The following is a 6,504-nucleotide window of genomic DNA, read 5'->3' as shown; positions in this document are numbered from 1 at the left end:
AGTCACTTGCCTTCATTGTCCCAAAAAAATATCAGCAAATGAATACATGGTCACAATCAATCAATCAATCAATCTAGGCGGTGCATAATGCTTAGTTTACATGCATCTAACTACGTCTCTCCTTGAAAAATGAATACCCTCAATAATCGGACTATATAATGTCATGTAGTCTACAGAAGCAATACACCATTCTGTTTGTGTCAACATCTTTTTAAAGCACAGTTTTTCATACTAGGTCCGAGAAAATGACTACTCTCTAATTACGTCCACGGTAGAGAATGAGAAAAATGTTGCGCCCAACGTGGGGCTCGAACCCACGACCCCGAGATTAAGAGTCTCGTGCTCTACCGACTGAGCTAGCCGGGCTACGTGTACATCTTTGAAAATCAAGTAGAATCTAGATAGACAGAGTGACAACGTTACCGCCAAAACTACTAACAATTGGCGCGAAATTTAAGAAAAGCATAGCGAGGCATTTATGAATTCTGTTAGGTCGCTGTATTTTACAATTTAGTCGTTAAATACAATGTGAGAGAATGAAAGTATAGGAAACATTTCCAACGTGTAACCGCTGAGTTATAGTGCGTTTTATTTGACCTGGCGGGACGGAGTTAATCTCTGGCTTATGCAAATAATGGTAATTTAAAAAAAACGAGCAAAATAGGTAGAGCTACGATGGTAACAGTGTAAGGTAGAGGACCTGTGAATAAGATATCAGGTTGCCGAATATACTACATATCCTGCACGACCGTCGCGAAACCACGACCCGCCAGGTCAGTTAAAATGGACTATATATAGAGATCTTTACCAGAACATGGAAAAGTAGAAGGTCAAATGTGGAATGGGAATAGTTCAATTGGATAACCCATTACCTCCGGACCTCCCGATAGTTTATGGTATTCACTGACTATATATAGTGGCTTTTGAAGATAGGAACTTTAAATAGGCTTTGCTGTTTGCATACATGTATTGTACATAGATCTATGAATACCACACGTATGTTTTCCACTAGGCGAGTTTTCATACTTTAGACATATTGCATTTTATCTTTGTATCTTTAATAAGTTTTATCGGTATTTCATTTTATCGCATTTATTTTATCTACATGATTTTTCTTTGTACGAAATAATTATTACTATTCTATATTTACCAAAGTCGGTTTTCCATCGGTTTCGCTTTACTGTAATATATATACTACTGCATTATGTATGTATACATGTAATTATAGAAGAACTGAACATTTAATTGTTTGGCTTATATACGCAACATGTCCTAATGTTAGCTATTCAAATAAATATTTCAACAGTTGTGCTTAAATCTCCAGCTGATTCCACACGTATTTATCACAGATCTTGGTGTAATATATAAGCTCATGTATTTTTGTATTGTGAACAGTTCTATTAAGGGGACGCATATTGCTATATTCACAGTTCATACAGAAATGGGGAAGGGGTGCATATTCAAGAAATTGATGGTGGGAAGATAAAAAACATATTCCTAAACTGATATAATACTGATGGACACCTGTAATATTCAGTACTTTGTGGATAAAGATGTGGTACTGTGAATGTAATAGGAAAACAGAGGTCTTTGTGAAAGTACATTCAACACTAAATATTAATCTTTTGTATAAGGAAAAAACAGGTTTTTTGCAATACCAGTGTTACAAATAATGTTGAAGGGATGAGATTTTCTTTCTAACGCACCAGGTTTGTTTAAACATGTAAACATTTAACGCCACGTCATTTCAACTCGGGATGGACGCCATATTTCTCATTGATTAAAAATGTAAACAAAAAAAATCATAGTGGGATTAGCATTGCAAGGGCATAACATGACATTCTACATAATGAATACCTTAGAACAGATATGTAAGATGCTACACAGGTCTGGTGGATTAAATGCATAACGTCGATCACTTGAAATTGATCTTGAAAAGGTGGTTAATTTTAGTTTATTTACATGTTTTTTTAATTTTCCCACGACTTCTCGGTGATTCACTACAAAAAGTATTACTGCGCCGGACGAACGGTAACTCTAATAAACAACGGGAGACAATTTAGGCGTCAGCACGTGTATGATTTTTAAAAAAACATGTCGATGATTATAATTTCTTATCAAATAACGAATCCTATTCAGAAATTCGTCTTTAATATCAGAAAATTATTAGCGAGCTCGAAGAGCAGGCCCAAAGGCCTGCTCGAGAATCGAGCTTTATGGTTACGCAAGTATACTTTCACACTAGGTGATAGATTTGAAAAGTTTCGTCGGAAGTTGTTAAAAAGCGCTCCCTATCGGACAGGTGCTCACAGGAAATACTTCTTTCTGCAGTGAATACAGAACTTCATTCGATTGCTGAAAATTATTTATCAATCAAAAATAATGCAAGAAAGATTTCTGGTTGTTTGGAAAAATATTATCATGTTTTTCATAAGAGGCCCGTGAAAATTACAATTCTCATATAAAGACTACGGTAGAGAATGAGAAAAATGTTGCGCCTAAGTTGGGACTCGAATCCACGACCCCGAGATTAAAAGTCTCGTGCTCTACCGACTAGCGTGAGCTAGCCGGGCTACGTATACATCTTTGAAAATCAAGTAGAATCTAGATAGACAGTGCGACAACGTTACCGCAAAAACCACTAACAATTGGCGCGAAATTTAAGAAAAGCATAGCGAGGCACTGATGAATTCTGTTAGGTCGCTGTATTTTACAAATTAGTCGTTAAATACAACGTGAGAGAATGAAAGTAGAGGAAACATTTCAAACGTGGAACCACTCAGTTATATAGAGATCTTTACCGTTACCGCAAAAACCACTAACAATTGGCGCGAAATAAAAGAATAAGCATAGCGAGGCACTGATGAATTCTGTTAGGTCGCTGTATTTTACAAATTAGTCGTTAAATACAACGTGAGAGAATGAAAGTAGAGGAAACATTTCAAACGTGGAACCACTCAGTTATATAGAGATCTTTACCAGAACATGGAAAAGTAGAAGGTCAAATGTGGAATGGGAATAGTTCAATTGGATAACCCATTACCTCCGGACCTCCCGATAGTTTATGGTATTCACTGACTATATATAGTGGCTTTTGAAGATATTCACTATAAATAGGCTTTGTTATTTGCATACATGTATTGTACATAGATCTATCAATACAACATGTATATGTTCGACTAGGCGAGGTCTCATACTTTATGCATATTGCATTTTTATCTTTGCATCTTTAACAATATGTATCTGTATTTGATTTCATCGCACTGATTTTATCTACATGATTTTTCTTTGTACGAAATAATTATTACTATTCTATATTTACCGAAGTCGGTTTTCCATCGGTTTCGCTTTACGTAAAGCAGTAAAGCCGAAAACTGTCTTCATTATGTGAAAGAATGGATAAACCGAGGCGCAAGGCGCCGAGATTGTCCATTCTTTCACATAATGGATAGTTTGAGGCTTTTCTCTGACTTAAAAGGCGGTCCTCGCGGAAAAATCAAGATTGTCGTGATATTATGTAATGTTTCTAATATTGTCCTCTTTGAGGCAAAGACAATTCATTGATTTTTTGTCTCTGTGCTTAGTAAAAATCCAAGTCAAATAGAGTTTACATTAGATTGCATATAAATATTTATTGCAATTAAAAGTTTTTTAAACACTAATGATATTCAGTGCTGATTCTTAGGAAAGTTTCGAACATATCTCGTTTGTCATTACTTATGAATGATTTGAAGTACCTTTACAAAAAGTATAATTTAACTTGGACGTATGATGTATGTATCAATAGTTGTCCATGCTTTATTCGTGCTGAGTTTGCAGTTTTGTATAAATGACGGGTCCAGGTGAAGATATTCTAAATTGTATGTCTGTATTTTATATCATTATTACAAAACAATCGTAATTACGAGATATTCTGTCATTTTTATTAGAAGAAAATTACACGTATTACATGAGATATTCACTAGTTATGACTCGTATCTCGTTTTTGCAATAAATAACATTGTTATTGCAAAATATGTATTGTTAAATTAAGATCATTACGGCCAAATTTTCCGGTAATACCGGAATACCGAAACATGCAGTAAAACATTAGGCAACTGTTTTGTTTTTTCTCTCTTTTTTTGTCTTTGTAGGAGAAAGGTGAAATTGCACATTACCTGATTACTGGGTAGGACTGCAACAATTGTCAGTTATGGCAAAAACTAAACTAATTTTACTCGAACACTGCATGAGAGAATAGGTCTGCAGCATTTGAAAAAGAAAGGAAAATTATATTTTTAGCTCGACTATTCAAAGAAAAGGTAGAGCTATTGGACTCCAGTTTGTTTAAATCTGCCCATTGTTTTCTCGTTTAGGGCCCAGCCATTATTTTATCCGCTGTTCATGGAATTGCACTCTGTGCATCGTTGAAGGTTCCATGTGCACCGCCGTATGAACACATCTGCGGATGTCTTTAAATTACATTCTGGCACATAACATGTGTAAAGGTTGAGTTCTGCTCAACCCGGGGCTAGAGGGCGTGGAAGGTAGCGTGCACGTTCACTACCGTCCGTGAACAGGTTCAATCAAACCGAGCCTGCAACATTTTCGTTTATGTCGTGTTGGGCGACCTGTGGTTTTCCACTATTTTTATTTCATCTATGAGTCTGCGTCGGCGTCCCGATTTGGTTACGGTTCAAAAAAGTATTTGGAGAACATCCCTCAGGTGAATATTAATTTTGAAAATTTATATCTCAAAGACCATTACCATTTATAATAAATATACTGAAATGTTCAGAGTAAGTAGGAGTACTTTATTCTTGGGAATGTGTATTTTGTTTAATATCACATGTACTTCGGCTGTCAACGTTCTGTTTTGTAGAAAATATCAAACATCTTTTTCAAACGTATTTTTTCTTTAAGTTTGTTTTGGTTGTGTGTGCAATATATGTATCTGGGTATTCCCAGTAATGAAATATGGTTAACTTACATATTTTCTTGAACATAGCAGTATTTTGTCATTTTGACAGCACTACTTTCACTTTCATTTTGTAATTTTTGGGACGTTTTGAAATGTACATGTTTTTAACATTTTCAACACTGGGAGTACCTGGAGAAATATGTTAGGCACACAGTAAGTATAGACATAATGTCAAAATATTTTTGAAAAGAAAGTTTGATATTTTCTACAAAACAGAATGTGGACGAGCAAAGTACATGTGATATAAGAGAAATTTATTATTCCAAACATAACACTTCTCTTGAAAGACACTTCTACTTATTCTGAACAGTTTGGTATACATTTTATGAAAAACAAAGCCTATGATGCCTAAAAACATAAAACAAAAATTCACCCGCAGGGCAGTTTCAAAACACTTTACATGAACCTTATTCACTGTGATAAATTGGCTTACACGGCACAGGTTCCATAACTCTTTGTTGTGCTTTTGTTAAAAACTGTGCCCCTTTTACGATTTAGAAATTTTTTATTAAGGTTTTATATGTAACCTGGTATTTCAGTACCTACTAATGGAAATGGATTAAAACGTCAAACACTTGTTCAATGTGATGATCTGATATGCAGTGCTCAGGTGCCATAACTCTACTTTGCATTTTTACAAAATTATGCTATTTTTTTGACTAAGCAGTTGTTGGTTAAATTTTTGTATATAAGCTGGTTTCTTAGTACCCTCTAAAAGGAATGGATGGAAACTTGCACAATTGTCCGTTAATTGTCATGAGCTGATATGCATTGCACAGGTTCCATAACCCTTTTTGCAATTTTACAAAATGATGCCCCCTTTTTGACTTTAATATTCATTCACTTGACAAGGCTGTTGAATAAATGAGCGTTGCTGTCCTCCGACAGCTCTTGTTGTTACATTACGTTGCCTATTTTCATCTATTTTCGACTGAAAATGCCATACCAGGTGTATATCTGCGATACGTTTCTATTGCGATTCAGGAGTACACAAAGAGGACTTTACTACTTTCTAACGGTTGAAGGTTTAAAATAACTTTTGCACATTATTTGATTTTCATTGGGGTGATTTGGGTTAAAATCATACGTTCCCCTTCAGGGGTTTTTTTTTTTTGCAGCTACAATTTCTGAAAAAAGACGTTGCAGTTTATATTTTGAAACTTTCAAATTTCATGGGTTGATGTACTCACACCTCTCAACGTATAAGGTTTGTTACTATACCTGTCCATTATTAACATGCACCTGTCCATTCTTAAAGTATCCATTATTTTAGGAATGGACAGTTACAGGTTAATAATGGACAGGTATAGTAAAATAATCGTGTGTATAGAGCGGTATCGGTACAATAACCTATATAATGGACAAAACTAACAAAGGATTACATCAAAACCGTGTTTTAATGTAATATATATACTACTGCATTATGTATGTATACATGTAATTATAGAAGAACTGAACATTTAATTGTTTGGCTTATATACGCAACATGTCCTAATGTTAGCTATTCAAATAAATATTTCAACAGTTGTGCTTAAATCTCCAGC

At 34.9% G+C, this 6,504-nt stretch overlaps 1 non-coding gene across 1 annotated transcript; it reads right to left on the bottom strand.

Moving 5' to 3' along the window:
- Positions 1-293: 293 nt before the first annotated feature.
- Positions 294-366, bottom strand: Trnak-cuu (transfer RNA lysine (anticodon CUU)). The gene has a single exon. It is a non-coding gene; the product is annotated as a tRNA-Lys (tRNA).
- Between the last annotated feature and the right edge of the window lie 6,138 nt (positions 367-6,504).

This window comes from Mercenaria mercenaria, chromosome 3, assembly GCF_021730395.1.
Source record: "Mercenaria mercenaria strain notata chromosome 3, MADL_Memer_1, whole genome shotgun sequence".
Classification (NCBI taxonomy): domain Eukaryota; kingdom Metazoa; phylum Mollusca; class Bivalvia; order Venerida; family Veneridae; genus Mercenaria; species Mercenaria mercenaria.
The sequence above is the reverse complement of the archived record's forward strand: the minus strand, read 5'-3'. Positions and strand labels throughout refer to the sequence as shown.